Genomic DNA, 20,057 nt, shown 5'->3' on the forward strand with positions numbered 1-20,057 from the left:
TGATAAAAGGAGGGAATGAGATGGTAGAGTTAATTTTGTCCTGTTGACATGTAAGAAATCAGCTGTTAAGCAACGCCACTGGTTTCCTTGTAGGAGGTGGTAATCTAATTATACTTTGCTCTCAATCAACTAATCGCGCACATTGTTCTAGGTATCTGAACTTTACTTCAGTTTTTTTTTAATTTGTTTTATTAGTTTTTCAAAACATTTTACAAAATTAAAAACCCCAAATCCCAATGAGGAGCATTAATACAGTGCAAGATTAAGCATACAATAACAATATGCTACAAAGGAAGAGAATTTAACAAAAAAGCACCTAAATTAAAGACAAGTGAGCTTAGTGTCCTCCCCAAGCCCCACAACACAAGAAAAAAGCAACAACAACTCCAGACCAACCACCACACAATATAAAGAGTATAAGTCCGGACAGTCAAACTCCCAGACTGTGAATACACTTAGCAACAGAGGATAATAATGCCTACTACCAGAAAAAAAAGGGAGCTGAAAGCAAGGGACCGAAAAGAAGAGAAAAAACAAGAAAAAAAAACCCTAGTCAAGAGGAAGTTTATGAAAGTACTCGATAAAAGGTCCCCAGACCTTATGGAACTTTAGATCCAAATTAAGAACTGAATAATGAATTTTTTCGAGGTCCAAGCAGGCCATAATGTCGTTAAGCCATTGCGCATGAGTGGGCGGGGCAACATATCTCCATCTAAGGAGGATCAACCGTCTCGCCAGGAGAGAGGCAAAGGATAGTATTCGGCATTTGGTCGGACCCAGACATAATTCTGTCTCGCCCCAAAAACCGAGCAGAGCAATTAAGGGGTTAGGTTCTAGGTGCTGATTCAGAATACCCGATAATGTAGTGAAGACATCTTTCCAGAATTTCTCCAAGCTAGGACAGAACCAGTACATATGGATGAGACAGGCCACGCCCCTCTTGCATTTATCACAGAGCGGACTAATGCCAGGGTAGAATCGAGATAGTTTAGATTTAGACATATGGGCTCTATGAACAATCTTAAACTGTAAAAGGCAATGGCGAGCACAAAGGGAGGTTGAGTTAACTGATTTGAGAACTGAGTCCCAGCTCTCCTCCGATAAGGAGATATTTAAATCCTGCTCCCAGGCCATTTTAATTTTATCCACGGGGGCCCGTCGTAAAGCTGCTAGTTTATCTCGGATAATTGATATTAAACCTTTACTTAGTGGATTAATGGAAAGAAATAGGTCCATAGCATTTTTCGCAGGCATTTCAGGAAAGTTAAGAATTAAAGGAGCAGTAAAGTGTCGGATTTGGAGATATCTGAAAAAGTGAGCGTTAGGCAGGTTGAACTTAACGGAGAGCTGCTGAAAAGAAGCGAAGCAATTATCAATGAAGAGATCTTCAAAATGTCTAATGCCCTTCCTGTACCAAACATGGAATACTGAATCGTACGTAGTAGGTAAAAAAAGGTGATTATGTGCGACAGGGCTAGAAATGGAAAACCCCTGGAAACCATAGCATTTCCTGAACTGAGCCCATATACGCAAAGTGTGTCTAACCAGAGGATTAGCTATTAATCTGGGCAGACTGCTAGGGAGTGCAGAGCCAAGAAGTGCAGATATAGATAATTCTTTAGTGGAGCTCAACTCCATTGCCACCCAGTTAGGGCACTCAGGTTGACCGTGGAAGAAAGACCAGAAGGCAGCACAACGTATATTAGCTGCCCAGTAATATAAGCGAAAGTTAGGTAAAGCCATGCCACCCTCTTTTTTAGATTTTTGGAGGTGGATTTTATTAATTCTAGAGCGCTTATTCTGCCACAGATATGACAAAATAATAGAGTCTAAGGAATCAAAAAAGGATTTAGGAATAAAAATTGGGATAGATTGAAATAAGTATAAAAATTTGGGGAGAACATACATTTTAACAACATTAATACGACCTACCAAGGACATAGATAGAGGTGACCATTGTACCAGACTCTGTTTTATAGCATATGAAAGATTGACAAAGTTTTCACGAAAGAGATCTTTAAACTTCCTTGTAACTGTAATTCCAAGATAAGTAAATTGATTATGGACTACTTTAAAAGGGAGATCACAAAATATTAGTTCTTGTGCTTCTTTATTAATTGGGAAAAGTTCACTCTTATGTAAGTTGAGTTTATAGCCAGAGATCTGGCTAAACTGGTCAAGAAGTGAAAACATTAGAGGTAAGGATGTAGACGGATTTGAGAGAAAGAGTAATAAGTCATCAGCATAGAGAGAAACTTTATGCTCAACACCCCCTCTCCAAATCCCGGTCAATTCAGGACAATTTTGAAATGCTATCGCCAGAGGTTCTATAGCCAAATCAAAGAGAAAGGGACTTAAGGGGCATCCCTGACGGGTGCCACGTTTGAGATTAAATACTTGGGATTTCTGAAAATTAGTTAGAACAGAAGCAGTAGGACACAGGTACAGCAATTGGATCCAAGAGATGAAACTTTGGCCGAGGTCAAATTTTTCTAAGACTGCAAAAAGGTAGTTCAACTCTATACGATCAAATGCTTTCTCCGCATCAAGGGAGATAACACATTCAGGAGTCCCAGTTGGAACTGAGTATAAAATATTAAATAGACGCCGAATGTAAAAAATGGGAGACGGTTTTTAATAAAGCCTGTTTGGTCATCAGAGATAATGGAGGGAATAACGGTTTCTAATCTATGAGCCAACACTTTAGCTAAGATCTTTACATCAACATTGAGCAGAGAGATCGGCCTGTACGAGGAACACTCTGCTGGGTCTTTGCCCTTTTTTAAAAGAAGAATAATAGATGCCTCATTGAAAGAGGGTGGCAATTTGCCATAATTAAACGAGTCAGATAATACTGAGAGTAACTGAGGAGAAAGAAGTGAAGAGAATGATTTATAAAATTCCACAGGGAACCCATCAGGTCCAGGAGGTTTCCCTGAGGACAGTGCAGAAATTGCAAAAGATATTTCTTCTGGTGATATAGGCGCATTGAGTTTGGCTTTGAAATCAGATGGAAGTGAGGGGATATTCAGATTCTGTAAAAATTGATCCACAGAGATATTGTCATTCAGAGATTCAGAGGAATAAAGCCGAGAATAAAAAATTTTAAATGTGTCATTAATTTCTAAATGATCCGATGTAAAGTCTCCGTTCTCCTTCCGGATCTTTGTAATATGTTGTTTGGCTTTGGAACGCCTCAGCTGATTGGCTAGGAATTTACCAGACTTATCCCCATGAATGTAAAAGCGGCTCTTGCTTTCGAGAAGTTGGCGTTCAACAGGTTGAGTGGACAGAAGGTTAAATTTAGTTTGGAGTTCAACGCACTTCTTGTATAATTCAGAGTTCTTAGTTTGGGCATATATTTGATCCAAATCTTTAATCTGGTTAATGAGGTCTGCTCGATCTGCACGGGATCTTCTATTGAGATTTGCTGTGTAAGAGATTATTTGACCCCTCAGATATGCTTTCATGGCATCCCAGACAATCTGGGATGGCACTTCAGGTGATGTATTAGTGTTAAAATAAAAGGTTATCTGATCCTTAATAAATTTTACGAAATCATCATCCGATAATAAAGTTGAATCGAACCGCCAGTGTTTATTCCTCTGAGGGAGACCAGGAAAGTTCAGAGAGAGGGTAATTGGGGCATGGTCAGAAATCAGTATACTCTGATAGTCACAAGAGTGGGCAAATGGGATAAGTTGGTTATCAAGTAAGAAATAGTCAATTCTAGTGACGGTATGGTGAACATGTGAGAAAAAAGAATAATCTCTCTCTGTAGGATGGAGGAAACGCCATATATCAGAGATACCAAAATTAGAGAGAAACGATTGAATAGCTAAGGCAGATTTAGTAGGTGATCTGGTAACAGAGGACGATCGGTCCAGTTTAGGATCCAACCAACAGTTGAAGTCACCACCCAGTATAAGAGAGTATGAGTTTAAGTCTGGTAGTGAGGAAAAAAACCGTTCAAAAAAGTTAACATCATCAAAGTTGGGGGCATACAGGTTTGCTAGTGCAACTTTAGTGTTATATAGTTTACCAGAAACAATAATAAAACGGCCATTTGTATCAGATATTTTATTATGGAGTTCAAAAGGAATATTTGAGTTAATAAGAATGGAAATTCCCCTAGCTTTAGCGGCAAAGGATGAATGAAAATGCTGACCCGCCCACCTTGACAGAAGCCGGGAGTTATCAAAACAACGAATACGAGTTTCTTGGAGGAAAGTAATGTCAGCTTTGAGTTGTTTGATATGTGAGAATACCTTCCTCCTTTTAACAGGGTGGTTCAATCCCTTTACATTCCAGCTCACGAATTTAAGTGCACTAGCCATATCAATTACTAATGCATAAAAGGCAGCAGGCGTATAAAAAGTCAAGCAGTGCAATAGCAGTCTGGGAGCAGAGATGTAAACATAGATTCGTAAGGTCAAAATATAAACATGTCCTAAGCAATAAAGAGATGTTGGAACTGGAAAACCCACCCCATCCGCACAACCCAAAACTAGACGGCTACCAAAACAAGTAGCTAGCTCTACCAAAAAAATTAACCCAAATACAACTTCCAGATCTGTGTCATTAACAACAGTTCCGTGTAAATACTATAGCAAATAGTAACTAGTTTATGCACTAGAAAACATAACTACAGATTAGAACACCTTCTGCAGAAATATAAAACTTAATACAGAGAAAATTGGAAGAAAACCAAAACTAACCTACCCGCGAAAAATTATAGAAGAATAAAGTAAGAGAAAGGGAAAAAAAAGGTAAGAAAGAAAAAGAAAAAAGAAGAGGAAGGGGAAAATTATAAATTCAAGATGAGTATTTATCAACCATTTACAGAGAAGGGAGAAAAAAATTCAGAGATTAGAAAAAAGGGGTGAAGAAAAGAAAAAAAAGATAAAATAAATAAATATTTAAAACAAAGGAAAAATAAACCAGCAATTGAACTGTGAACCGACAAACAGGGAGGCCTTCACTAAAGACTTCGAACCTCCAAAACAAGTTAGAGTTAGTTGTAGAACTCTGTAGGTAAAGTTATACAAGAATAAAAATAGATTACACACACACCAAATCCCGGGAGAGATTGTCAACAGCCCTTAAAGTTTCAATGAATAATGTCTGAGTGATTCAAGTGAATTCCGAGTCCAGAAAAAGTAATCCTACTACGAGGAGTACTTATCCACCATTTTAGGAGGTCCGATCAGATTCCGAAGATGACTGGATAGCCGGAAGACTTGCCACAAATGCTTCAGCTTCCTTCGCTGATTTGAACCACTTGTATTTCCCGGTATTAAGCTTGATTCGTAGATCGGCAGGGTTACGAAGGGAAGGTTTGAAACCACGATCAAAAAGCACTTTCATTGCGCCTTTAAACTCAGCACGCATCTTTAAGGTCTGGGGTGCAAAATCTTCCACAAAGCGAATGGTTGTATCCTGGAAAGGAAAAGACCCCCTGCGACACGCCTCCACAATCAGACTGTGTTTTACTTGGTATTGATGGAAACACAAGATTACTGGTCGCGGGCGGGAGCCCAGAATTCCGGGGGGAACGTAAACTCTGTGTGCCCGTTCGAGCTTGGGCGGCTTCGGAAGCAAATCTTTCCCGAATAACTCACAGAGAAACTCGGCGAAAAACTTCACGGTTGATCCCTTTTCGGTCACCTGTGGCAATCCAAGAATTCTGATATTACAGCGTCTGTTGCGATTTTCGAGATCTACCATTTTGGAAAGAAGTTTGTTAGATTTTTCCTCTAAGCTGGAACAGAGAGTCTCCAAGTATCGAACACGACTTTCTAAATCTTCAGAAGTCGAATCGATGCGAGATAAGTGTTCAGCATGTTTGTCCACTTTATCATTGATCCGATCCAGTTTGTCTTCTAACTGTTTGAAAGCGGTTTTAAATTCCTTTAAGATTTCGTCTCGGAGCTTTCCAAGCGCAACCATCGTCTCATCCGACGGGGTCATAGCTTCTTTTCTCCCGGATTTAGAGCTCTTGCTAGACATTGTAAGTTAGATATATTCACAGGCAAGTAAGAGATACCGAAATAATTCCTAACTAAGGTTTAAAAAATGGAGACATTTAGTGCAAAGATAGCGACAGTAACAGAACAAAAGTTCGGAGCAGCTAAACAATCGCCATTTTACCGGAAGTCCCCCACTTTACTTCAGTTTGAGGTGATCAAGTGGTCTTTGTCTCGGACTATCACTGTTGCTGGGCATGTGACTGTGGGCAGTAGCTAAAGAATTGTTTTCTGCATACGTGACAAAGATGGTATAAAAACTCTGTATCTCTGTGCTTCGGCAGAGAGACCTCCATGGCCGAGTCCGTGAGAGTGCAGAGGGAGGGTCTCTCTCGTAGCTTGCTACTAATAAAGGTGGAAAAGAATCAACTGTGGTACTTGTTTCATTACATCGGGTTGATCACCGTTGACATACCCCCACCCAGGTCTCATCGCATATGATGCACCAGTAGCATTATACTGTTTACTTTTTAAACTTGTATCATATATGTACTTTATTATTTGTTAATTTATTTGTGGTAGTATTACTTTATGTGTTATGTGTGTGAGTTATATATATCTAATGTGTTATGCACCTTGGTCTGGAGGAATGTTGTTTCACTTGGCGGCATACATGTGTATGTTCAAATGACAATAAACTTGAATTTAAAAGATTAAATTAATTATATAAATTCACTGTATGTTAATTGGTCAATGGGTGTAATTGTGCTGCACCATGCTGTATTTCTAAATCAAATAAATGAACAATTTGGAGTCAGTTTGTGAGATTACAAGATTGTTCTGTGATGTTCTAATAAACTTTGGTTTCTTGAAGCAACTGATCAAGTGAACAATCTGTGTTCCAAACCACCAAACATTCTTTGTTAATGTGATAGCACGTTCAGAATCAGATGTCAGGATCCACACTAGAAATTTCACCCTAGGATGACTCAGGATCCTGCATTATTTGACACAAGAACAAGTATTCACTTGCTTTTAATTGTCTACAGTGAAGTTCCAGAGCAATTACATGTAAAAGACACACCAATGTTTTGAAGAAACTAAACAACACTTCAACAATTTTACTGCTTCATAAGTTATAGGAGTAGAATTAGACCACTCAGCCCATTGAGTATACTTCACTAGTGATATAGCAAACATTTAAAATACTGTATATGCAATCAGTGACTGGAAACATTCATAAATAACACAAAGAGATGCAGTCTCCATTGACACATTTACACAACAGCTCAAAACCTATTTATTTAAACTTGCCTTTAACTAACACCAATTTGTCTTTTATTTTGATGCGTGCACTTTATCCCATTGCAAAGCACTTTGAACTACAATTTTTGTATGAAAAGAGCTCTGCAAATAATAGTAATTATTATTATACTGAATCAAAGGAAGCTAAATAAGCAACTGAGAAAGACTGGGAGATGTCGATTGTGTGAGGTGATGTAGATGGGGGAAGAAGATATTATGGAGCATAAACGCTGACAAAGGCCAAATTGATCAAATGACTTGTTTCTATGTAAAAGAATCAATCAACACTCATTTAATGACCAATTATATCACAAGTGTTATGGGAGAATATAACTTGGCAGTCACTGCCTTTCTCTTGACTTGTAATCTTCTCACAGCCAACTTTGGCAAAGGATCAAAAGTTATTTTCCTGATCTTATGCCAAAGTTACTCTGTGATTAGACAGTAGGACAAGCTATTCCTAATAAACCTTCACTAATACTCAACATCTGTATAGCAGAGCACTTCTATCTTGTGGGGTGAAAGGCCTCTACCGTGCTGTAATATTCTATGTACTATAAAATGGAGGGAATGGTTAGATTGATCTTAGAGTAGGTTAAAAGGTTGGCACGACATTGTGGGCCAAAGGGCCTGTACTGTGCTGTAATATTCTATGCTTTACTTGCAAACACCCTTGGTCACCACTGTAGCGTAGCGGTTAGCTTGAAGCTCTTGCAGCCTGGGTGGGGCGTTCCAGAATTCATTTCCGGCACTCTCTGTAAGAAGTTTGTGCGTTCTCCCCATGACTGCATGGTTTTCTCTAGTGCTCCGGTTTCCTCCCACAGTCCAAAGACGTACCAGTTAGTAGGTTAACTGGTCATTGTAAATTGTCCTATGGTCAGGCTAGGATTGTTGGGCAGTGCACTTACCCCACTCCGTATCTCTAAATAAGTAATTAACTACCCTCTGACAATAGCCCCCAATGGCACTGTGATTTCAGTCTCTGAGGCCAACGTAAAAGCATCCTTCAGGAGGGTGAACCTATGGAAAGTTTCCAGCCCAGAAAGGGTATCTGGCCAAATACTGAAGACCTGTGCTGATCAACTGGCTAGGTATTCACTTCTCACTTCAGCTGTCTGAGGTACTCATCTGCCTCAAGCTGCCTTCAACTATGCTGGCGCCGAAGAAGACATGTGGTAACCTGCCTCAATGAATATCATCCAGTAGCACTTGTGATGAAACATGTCAATTCCTGTATGATAAACGACTTGAACTGCTCTAATTTGCTTATCGTCACAACAGGATGACAGCAGATGTCATCTCATTGGCTCTCCATTCAAACCTGGAACATCTGAACAGTGAAGATGTTTATGTACATTAAGATACTCTTTATTCATTACAGCTCGGCATTCAATACTATCATCCCCGCAAAACTAATCAGTCAGCTTCAAGACTTTGGCCTCAATGCCTCCTTGTGTAAGTGGATCCTCAATTTCCTCACTTGCAGACCTGTCAGTGCGGATTGGCAACAACATCTCCTCAACAATCTCCATCAGCACAGGTGCACCACAAGGTTGTGTGCTTAGCCCCCTATTCTACTCACTTCATATTTATGATTCAGAGGCTGAGCAAAGCTCCAATACTGTATTTAAGTTAGCTGTCAACACCATTGATTGTTGAATCAAAGGGAGTGATGAATCAGCATATAGGAGGAAGATCAAAAATCTGGCTAAGTGGTGCCACAACAACAACGACCTCTCACTGAATGTCAGCAAGACCAAGGAGATGATTAGGAATTCAGAAGAAAACCAGAGGTCCATGATCCAGTCCAGGAGATGAGAGTTGAAGAGGTCAACAACTTTAAATTCTTCAGTGTTGTCATTTCTGAAGATCTGTCCTGCATCCAGCACGTAAGTGCCATTATGAAGAAAGCACAACAGCACCTCTACTTCCTTTGGAGTCTGCAAACATTCTGCTTGACATAGAATTTCCAGAGAAAACAACCCAAGTTTATCCAACCTCTCATGATTGCACATGGCCTCTAATCCAGGCAGCATCCTGGTAAGCCTCTTCTGCACCTTCTCCAAAGCTTTAATATCCTTCCTCTAGTGCTGCGACCAGAACTGTATGCAACTCCAGATGTAGCCTAACCAGAGTTCTATAAAGTTGCAACATAACCTCTTGATTTTTGAACTCAATGCCTTGACAAATAAAACAAGCATTCCATAAGCCTTCTTTACCACCCTATCGACCTGTGTAGCCAATTTCAAGGAGCTATGAACTTGGACCCCAAGATCTCTCTGCTCAGCAACACTGTTAATGTCCATCATTAAGGACCCCCACTATCCAAGACATGCCCTCTTCTTCTCATTGCTACCATCAGAAAGGAGGTACAGAGTCCTGAAAGCACACACTCAACAATGCAGGAACAACTTCTTCCCTATTGCCATCCAAATTGTGAATGGACATTGAACCAATGAACTACTTTTTTAAAAATTTCTTTTTTTGCATTACTTATTTAACTAAAATATATATATTAACTGTAATTCACAGGTTTATTTTCTCTCTGTTATTATGTATTGCTTTGCCCTGCTGCCACAAAGTTAATAAATTTCACAACATATGCTGGTGACATTAAACCCAATTCTGATTCTGTTAACTATAAAAAAAACAACTGACAAACAACCAATGTGCAAAAGACAAATTGTGCAAATCAAAATAATATTATGAGAACAAGTTGTAGAGTCTACATATACATATATATTCCAACAAGCAATAAGTATCAATTAAGAGGCCAAGCTGGCTTTTGCCCTACAGGAGATATAACCTAGATCTGTTCATTGTTACTGCCTGTCAAGGTGAGATCAAATCTTCTAAACATCAAACTGGCTCCTCTCTGCCCATGGAAAATCAGTCACTAGGTAACAGAAAGGCATAGCAGGCAATGACACTGTCTCACAGCTACAATTACTGGGTTCAATCCTGACTTAGGTACTATCTGTTGTAGTTTATATGTTCTTGTGGATAGGAGATCTTTAATGACTGATGCTGCCTTAAAAAATGTGGCATCCTTAATAGGACCCACCCTCTCCATCATCCAAAATATGGCCTCTTTTCATTGCTACCGTCAAGGAGGAGATTCAGGAGTCTGACGACAGACACTCAACATTTTTGGAACAGTTTCTTCCCCTCTGTCATCAGATTTCTGAATGGGCAATGAACCCATGTACACTACCTCACTATTTTTGGCTCCCTTTTTCACTATTTTTTTTCATATATTTCTTATTATAATTTATAGATTTTTTATTATGTATTGCAAGGTACTGCTGGTGCAAAACAACATATTTCATGACATATACCAGTGATATTAAACCTGATTCTAATGGGTTTCCTGCAGGGAATGCAGAGCCTTCCCACATCACAAACACATCCGGCTGTTATACTAATTAGCTACTGTAAATAACCCCTAGGTTGGGTGAATGGTGAGATATTCGAGAGAAACTTATTGGGCATGTGTGAGAGAAACAACAAATTTCACATCACATAAGACAGTGATAATAAAGCTGATATTGAATGGGTTACAGGATATGCATGGGGATGGGGAGATAAAGGTTTTTAAAGATTAGATTAACTTTATTTGTCCCATATACAGTACATCAAAACATCCTGTGAAATACATCATTTGCATCAAATCAAATCAGCAAGGATTATATGGGGGGGCAGGCCGCGTTGCAACAGTGGTGTGCCGAAGAGCATCCCTGAACGCACAGCACGTCCATCCTTCAAGTGGATGGTGTCATCATGCTTCTAAAGCCAACAGAGTATGCCCAAAACTCAATAACCCTAACCATACGTCTTTGGAATATAGGTAGGATTGATCTGAGAGGCACTATGGGTTCAATGAACCAATCACTCTCCTTTAAGACTGCTTTTTAAAGTTCTGCATTGACAGAGATGACAATCACTGAAAAAAAATTGGTTAGAAGAGTAGCAGGAATAAAAGTGGGGGTTCAAGGCTGCAAAAGGAAAATTTGAAACCCATCAAGTACACTCCATGGCCACTTTATTCAGTACCTCCTGTAACCCAATAAAGAGGCTACTGAGTGTATGTTCATGGTCTATTGCTGCTGTAGCCCATCCACTTCAAGACAGGACGAGTTGTGTGTTCAGAGAAGCTCTTCTGCACACCATTGCTAAAATGTGTGGTTATTTGAGTTACTGTCGCCACCAATCTGGCCATTGTCCTTTGATCTCTCTCATTAACAAGGCATTTTTGCCCAGAGAACTGCCACTCACTGGATTTTTTTTTTGTTTTTGCACCATTTTCTGTAAACTCTAGAAACTGTTGTGCGTGAAAATCCCAGGAGATCAGCAATGTCTGAGATACTCAGCCCACCCCATCCAGCACCAACAATCATTCCATGTTCAAAGGCACTTAGATCACATTTCTTCCCAATTCTGATCTTTGGTCTGAGCAATAACCAAACCTCTTGGCTGTGTCTGCATGCTTTTATGCATTGAGTTGTTGCGACAAGATTGGCTGATTAGATGCAACACACACAAAATGCTGGAGGAACTCAGCAGGCCAGGCAGCATCTATAGAAAAATTACAGTCAATGTTTCGGCCCGAGACCCTTCGAGAAACCTGAAACTTTGACTGCACTGTTTTTCCATAGATACTGCTTGGCCTGCTGAGTTCCTCCAGCATTTTGTGTGTGTTGCTTGGATTTCCAGCATCTGCAGATTTTCTCTTGTTTGGCTGATTAGATGTTTCCATTAATGAGCAAGTGTACAAGTGTACCTAATAATGTGTCTACTGAGTGTATCTTTACAAGGTGATGACTTACAGCTGCAAAAATTCTCGACCATCTTTGAAAACTGTTTTTTCAATATAAAGATTAGCTTTATTTGTCACATGTATATCAAAACATGCAGTGAAATGTGTCATTTGGGTCAATGACTGAAACAATCTAGGGATATATTGCCAGGCTTCTGGCACTAAGGTAACATACCCACAACTCACTGTTTTTGCACTGTGGGAGGAAACCCATGCGGTCACAGGGAGAATGTACAGACTCATACAGACAGTGGAAATTGAACCCAGGTCACTAGCACTGTAAAATCTAAAGTTCGAAGTAAAATTTATTATCAGAATACATACATGTCACTACATATAACCCTGAGATTCTTTATCTGCGGGCATACTTAGCAAATCTATAGGACAGTAACTGTAAACTGTAAACATCAGGAACTGGTAACAGTAAACAAATTGTGCAAATACAGATTATAAATAAAAACCTATAAATTTAACAAACATGAAATAACAATATATGAGTTCTTAAATGAATGTAGCCATCTCTTTTTGTTCAAGAGCCTGATGGTTGAGGGGTAGTTACTGTTCTTGAACCTGGTGGTGCGAGTCCTGAGGCTCCTGGACCTTCTACCTGATGGCAGCAGTGAGAAGAGAGCATGGCCTGGGCGGTGAGGATCATTGATGATGGATGCTGCTTTTCTATGGCATCGTTTCATACAGATGTGCTCAGTGGTTGGGAGGGTTTTACCTGTGACGTACTGGGCTGAATCCACTACCTTTTGTAGGATTTTCCGCTCAAAGGCATTAGTATTCCCATACCAGGCCGTAATGCAGCCAGTCAGGACACTTTTCACCATACATCTACAGACCTTTGCCAAGGCTTTCGATGACATGCTGAATCTCCACAAACACCTGAAGTAGAGGCACTGTCATGCTTTCTTTGCAATAATATTTATATGATGGGTCCAGGACAGGTCCTCTGATATAGTTACACTCAGGAATTTAAAGTTACTGACACTCTCCACCTCTGATCCTCAGATAATTACTCAGATGAACTAAAGGCCCATGGACCTTTAGTTCCCCTCTCCTGAAGACTACAATCAGTTTCCTGGTCTTATTGACATTGACTGTGAGGTTGCTGTTATAACACCACTCAGCCAAGTTTTCAATCTCCCTCCTGCATGCTGATTCATCAGCCCCTTTGATACAGCCCACAACAGTGGTGTCGTCAGCAAACGCGTATATGATGTTGGAGCTGTATTTAGCCACACAGTCATAGGTGTAAAACGAGCAGAACAGGGGGGTAAGTACACATCCCTGTGGTGCTCCTGTGCTGATGGAGATTGCAGAGATATTTTTGCCAATCTGAATTGACTGGGGTCTACAACTGAGGAAATCCAGGATTCAATTGCACAAGGGGACATTGCGCCCCAGGTCTTGAGTTAATTGATTAGTTTTGAGGGGATGATGGTGTTAAATGCTGACCTATAATTGATAAAGAGCATCCTTATGTATGCATCTTTGCTGTCCAGAAGTTCCAGAGTTGTGTGAAGAGCCAATGAGATAGCATCTGCTGTGGACCTGTTGCTTCAGTGAGCAATTGCAGCAGATCTGTCGCCATTCACATAGGAGCAAACATTACATTAACCACTAAGCTGCTGTGTCTCTCTTATAAATTGCCATCATTTGATTGAACATGGCTATGTTCTTTTCCTACTGTAGTTAAGATTTTAGGATGTGTTTAGTTCAGGTCTCTTACACTCCAAAACAGATTTTTGCACCAGAAAAAAAGAATATATTAATGAATCTATACAATGGCAATTATTTAAACCTTCTACAATGTCAGTACTCCATCCAAGCAGCTTGAGATATTTATTGATTATTTATTCTTATTACTTTCCCTTTTGTGTTTGCTCAGTTTCTCATCTTTTGCATACTGGTTGTTTGCCCGCCCTATTGGGTGCAGTCTTTCATTGATTCTATTATTGCTCTTGGATTATTTGAGTACGCCTGCAAGAAAACAAATGTCAGGCTTGTATATAAGAGCAGAAGATATAGGAGCAGAATTAGGCCATTTGGCCCATCGAGTCTGCTCCGCCATTTCATCATAGCTGATCCAATATTCCCCTCAGCCCCGATCTCCTGCCTTCTCCCCATATTCTTTCATGCCCTGACCAAACTAGAATCTATCAACCTCTGCCTTAAATATACATAAAAACTTGGCCTCTATAGCTGCCTGTGGTAAAGAATTCCACAGATTCACCACTCTTGGCTGAAGAAATTCCTCATCTCTATTATAAAAGGACACAGCCACTCTATCAAGGCCTTTCACTATTTGACAGGTTTCAATGAGGTCACCCCTCATTCTCCTGAATTCCAGTGAATACAGGCCCAGAGCCATCAAACGCTCTTCATATGAGAAGCTATTCAATTCTGGCATCATGTTCATGAACCTCCTTTGAAACCTCTCTAGTTTCAGCACATCCTTTCTAAGAAGCCCAAAGCTGCTCACAATACTCCGTGAGGGCTCACCAGTGCTTTATAAAGTTTCAACATCATATCCTTGCTTTTGTATTCTAGTCCTCTTGAACTGAATGCTAACATTGCATTTGCCCTCCTCACCGCGGATTCAACCTGCAAATTAACCTCTCGGGAATCCTGCACAAGGACTTCCAAGTCCCTTTACACCTCAGTTTTTTTTTGGATTTTCTCTCCATTGAGAAAATAGTCAACCCTTTCATTTCTTCTACCAAAGTGCATGACTATACGCTTCCCAACACTATTCCATCTGCCATTTCTTTGCCCATTCTCCTAATCTAAGTCCTTCTGTAGCCTCTCTACTTCAAAACTATCTGCTCCTCTACCTATCTTCATATTGTCTGCAAACTTTGTAAGAAGGGCATCAACTCCATCATCCAAAACATTGACATACAACATAAAAAGAATCGGTCCTAACACAGACCCTTGTGGAACACCACTCGGCACTGGCACCAGCCAGAAAAGGCTCCCTTTAATCCCAGTCTGCAGTCTGCCAACCAACCAATGCTCTATCTGTGCTAGCACCTTTCCTGTAATAGCACGGGCTCATAACTTGTTAAGCAGCCTCATGTGTGGCACCTTGTCAAAGGCCTTCTGAAAATCCAGTACACAAAATCTACTGATTCTCCTTTGTCTATGTTGCTTGTTATTTCTTCAAAGAATTCCAACAGATTTGTCAAACAAGATTTTCCCCTGAGGAAACCATGCCGACTACAGCCTATTTTATCATGTACCTCCAAATATCCTGGTACTGCATCCTTAATAATCGACTCCAAGATTTTCCCAACCACTGAGGTCAGACTAACTGGCCGATAGTTTCCTTTCTTCTGCCTCTCTCCTTCCGTGAAGAGTAGGCTGACATTTGCAATTTTCCAGTCTTGTGGAACCACTTCAGGATCTGGTGATTCCTGAAAGATCATATATATAGTTTGATAATAAAATTACCTTGGACTTTGAAAACCGCTTTTAAGAGCACTGATATTGCTGCTATTCTACTGGCAGTTAAGTCAAGTAAGTGGAGAAGGTGCAGTCCTATACTCACACACACCCACTATTGACAGAGCTAGATGAAGCCAAGAAATGGAATATGGAAAGAGTGGACTCGCCATCCAGGACATGCCCTTTTCTCATTCCTACCATCAGGGAAGAGATACAGGAGCCTAAAGACACACCCTCATCATTCTCCGAAGAGATTCCTCCCCTCCTCCATCAAACTTCTGAACGGTTAATGAACACATGGTGGTAAACCATGTATATAGGTTGTACCTGGGTTATCTGTCTGGATGTGCCTGGACATGCCCCTCTGCTGTCTGCTCCTGTGGCTCCTCCCACAGACCCCTGGATAAAGGCGATTGTGTCACTGCTCCTCCCACAGTCCAGGACAAACATACAGCATGGATGTGGATCCATTTTATTGTTAATAAAAGCCTTTCAGTATTTACTCTACTTACAGTCTTTTGGAGTAATTGATAGTGCATCACACATGAGCACTACCTCACTGTTCCTCTTTTGCATCATGTATTTATTTATTTTAATGTATTTTTACGTCTTGTGCTGCTTTGCTGGCACAAAGCAACACATCTCATGACACGTCAATAATAACAAAACTGATTCTAGACACAAGATATTCCACAGATGCTGGAAATCTTGAATCACATACACACACACACACACAAAGTGCGGGAGAAACTCAACAAGTCAGGCAACATTCACAGAGAGGGATAAACAGAAGATGTTTCATGTCGAGACCCCTCATCAGGGCTGGAAAGGAAAGGGAATTGAAACAGTCTTTCCTAAAGGTTCTGGAGTCAAAATACATGTACTGAAATATAATTACAGTTTGATTCAAGCTTTATAAACATGGGGGGTAGGGAGGGGGAAAGAGATCAATAGTGTTACAAATTCAGCAAGCTCTCAGGACAATATGAAGAAATAATCTGCGGGTGTTGGGAATAAAAGAAAATCAAAGCAGAGCAAGCTTTTCAGATCAACAACCAATGCAAAGAAAAAGGCTGGATTCTCCATAGGAACACCATTATAAACCGATATCAAAAGTCTCTCCAGCGTTTAATTTGACTACAATTCCTCCCACTCTATTTGCAGGGGTTCCAAAGTTTTTTTTTGCCAATGATCCTTGCCAGTAACTGATCCCCAGACTGGGAACCTCTGCTCGCCTCCCATTCTGTTCTCCTAAGAAATATTGTATCTGTTCTGAAGATGTTTTCCTTTATCCTTAACTGTGACTTACCCCTGCAAATGCAGTTAGCAGGGCTCTTAACCACATCTTTTCCATTTCCGCTCTCAACCCTTCTCCTCCCACCCACAGTAAGGATAGGGTTTCCCGTTCTGTCACATTCCAGCCCACCACTCTCTACATTCAATGTAATTTCCACTACCTTCAACATGACACCATCATCAGGGATCGACTCCTAGCCCTTTCAGCACGAAGGGTGTTTTGATTCATCTCTGTCATCAAGCACTTTCTTAATGTGTTCATTGAGTCATTGAGCAGAAAAACATTTCAGATCAATTGTCTTTTACCAGAGGAGGTGGTGGAATCAGATACACCATAGAGGCATTTAGACGGGCTTTTAAATAGGAAAGGCAATAAACAGAAATACACTCAGCTGGAAATATATGGAACATCATCCTATTATTGTCATAACCCTTTCACCAAAGACGTAAGTACAAGAACTCATGCATACCCTCAATCCAAGCAGCAGAACCCAGTATATTGGAGTGCTGCTCTGACACATAGAAAACGTCAACTGTCCATGACTACTGGAATGACCACTCTGCATCACACAGCCTTTGGTAAGCTGTCTTCTGCATTACTTCTGACTGGTTGTATCAGCATCGCTACGGCAGCTCCAATGCCTAGGACCACAGGAGGCTGCAAAATCACCCAGCTTCATCATGGCACAACCCTCCCCACATTTGAGGACTTCTTCAAGAAAAGGCATCGATCATTAATCACCATCTGATCACTGCGGCATCCTTCACCATCTGGGTCATGCCCTCTTCTAGATAATACCATCGAGGAGAAGGAACAGGAGCCCCAAAACACACATTCAGGAACAGTGTCTTCCCTTTGGCTATCAGATTTCTCAATTGTCCTTGAACACTCTTCCTATTTGCACTATTTAATCTTTGTAACTTATAGTAATTTCATGGTTTACACCGTACTGTTGCCCTAACACAACAAATTTCATGTTATATGTCAGTAATAATAATAAACCTGATTCTGAACCTAAGGAAAAGTGTTTTGATGGTCAATAGGATGCAGAGGAACGGTGATTTGTTTAGTTTCTTTTCTTCCTAGCTCCCCCAGTGAAATGCCATGCAAACAGAGCTTCGTCCTTACCAGGGGACACGTCCTGTCTATATCAGCAGAGGAAGCAGAGCCATGGGACAGCAGACTCCGGAGGTCGTCCGCGTCCGGTAGACAAGACGGCGGTAAGGGGCGAAGTGAAGGAGCCCGAGCTTGGATCTCACGGGTCAGCCAGATAATCGGATGAGCCGAACTCGAATATCCCGGCGCCCGATCCCTGCATCACTCGAACAGGCCGCCCGTTGCCATGGCGCTGACGGTCCACATCAACCGGAAGTGTGTCCGCTTGTTGGCATGCTGGGAGTTGCAGTTCCAGGCTTCCTCAGCGTCCATGCCGGCCAGCATTAGAGGAACTATAACTCCCAGAGAGCACCCTGAACGCGTAAGGAATGCCGGGTGATAGCGCGTTTGAATGATATTTTGGAAAAGAGAGGTCATATGGAGTTGTATCTGAGTGGATTTCGGAAGGGTAGAATGACATTGGATTCAGTTTTCTGTTTGGAAGCAAATATCGTACACAATCACATTTCCTTTTCCGGTTTCTGATGCAGACGGTGTAGACAACGTTCGATGATTTGTCTCAGATCTTAGAACTGGCTTATTTATCCTGTTTGTATTGAATAAGTGCCAAAGAAGCAACGGGCGTGAAGCGCAAAAGAACTGCTGCTTTATTTAAAGCTTAGTGAAAGAGTAGAAACTGCTACACCGAAAGTTCATTAGATCAGGAGTGTGCAGCTACGAAAAATATCTTTGTACAGTCGAGAAACCGGTGTTACCTGCGTGTATTGTCGCGATGCAAATATTGCTGGAGAATTTGCAAGTGGGAAGAAGTGGAGTGATATTTGGAAACTTGACTTTGTAAAGCGTCATTTAGCAAGGAAATCACATATTGGACGTGCAAAAGCTTGGCAAGAAAATCCTTCACTACCCACTGTAGGCCTATTACGTATATTTTGTGAGAGTGCAGATGAACATGAAGAGATCAAAGTTCTTATTAACAGTGTTTTGCTAGCTGTTAAAATGAATACCTCTATGCATGCAGTTCAATACATTAATAAACATATGGAAAAGTATGTTCAAACCCCGGAAAGCTGGAGAAGCAAAAATTATGCATTTGAATTTCCTGATGTTAGCAACAGTATTGTTCAAAGAGAAGTGTTTGGAGAAATAGCATCAGCAGATTTTCACACTTTAACAATGGATAAATCCAAATGTATATCTGTCAACAAATGTCTCGTTGTGTATTTCAAATTCAGACCTAAACGCTGTATTGGGTATGAAATCTTTCAGTGGAGTAGTTCAACTGAAGGCATGTGATGCCTCCTCCATCATATTAGCAGTCAAAGAGTTTTATGAGAAGAACAAACTCGACCTCCATAAAATGGTCAACTTCACATCTGACAGTATCAATGGGCAAAGTCACTGAGACAGGATACCTAATACGTAGTTCAACAACACTAGCACACAGTGAAGCTCTAGGAAATTATAAGGCGTGGGAAAAGGTCGAGTTAATAGGCAACATCGAAACTTTGATGAGAACAATCACTACTGTGTTTTCCCAATCTTCAACCAAAAGATGCACGTTTAAGGAAATTGCAGAAGCATCTGAAAATGAAGCTGTTGCTTCAGACCACTGAGTGAAGTGAGTTCGCCATCTAGACAACTTTGCACTGCAGGCGATCATAAACACTTAGAAGGCATTGATTGCGTATTGTAAGGAGGATAAGTTAAATGAACCTGCGGCAAAATATTGTCACAGGAAGTTGATAAACCATGAATATGAGATCGTTTTAGCGGTGCTGAATGATGTCTTTGCAGAACTGGCTGCACTGTGCAAGACTGCAAGGGAGTGGCTTAACACGGATTGATGAACTTCATTTTGCATGAGATAAGAAAGCAATATCTAGGAGACAGTGTGCCTTGGAGTGAGAAAATTAAAGTTTTGCTCAGTAGAGGGCAGTAAATTGGTGTCAGTCCAGGCTCTGGGTATTGAGGAGTCTGATGGCTTGGGGGAAGAAACTGTTACATAGTCTGGTCGTGAGAGCCTGAATGCTTCAGTGCCTTTTCCCAGATGGCAGGAGGGAGAAGAGATTGTATGAGGGGTGCGTGGGGTCCTTCATAATGC

The 20,057-nt window shown here is 40.7% G+C and overlaps 1 protein-coding gene across 2 annotated transcripts in view; it reads right to left on the minus strand.

Annotated features, from left to right (window-relative positions):
• ccdc28a (coiled-coil domain containing 28A) overlaps nucleotides 1-18,191 on the minus strand; it is a 49,856-nt gene extending 31,665 nt beyond the window's left edge. For both annotated transcript variants that reach the window (XM_073051801.1, XM_073051800.1), the window contains exon 1: nucleotides 17,966-18,191. The gene's annotated coding sequence lies outside the window, so the exon portion shown is untranslated. The remainder of the gene's footprint in view (nucleotides 1-17,965) is intronic.
• Between the last annotated feature and the right edge of the window lie 1,866 nt (nucleotides 18,192-20,057).

The sequence above is a fragment of the Hemitrygon akajei genome, chromosome 7, assembly GCF_048418815.1.
Source record: "Hemitrygon akajei chromosome 7, sHemAka1.3, whole genome shotgun sequence".
NCBI lineage: Eukaryota > Metazoa > Chordata > Chondrichthyes > Myliobatiformes > Dasyatidae > Hemitrygon > Hemitrygon akajei.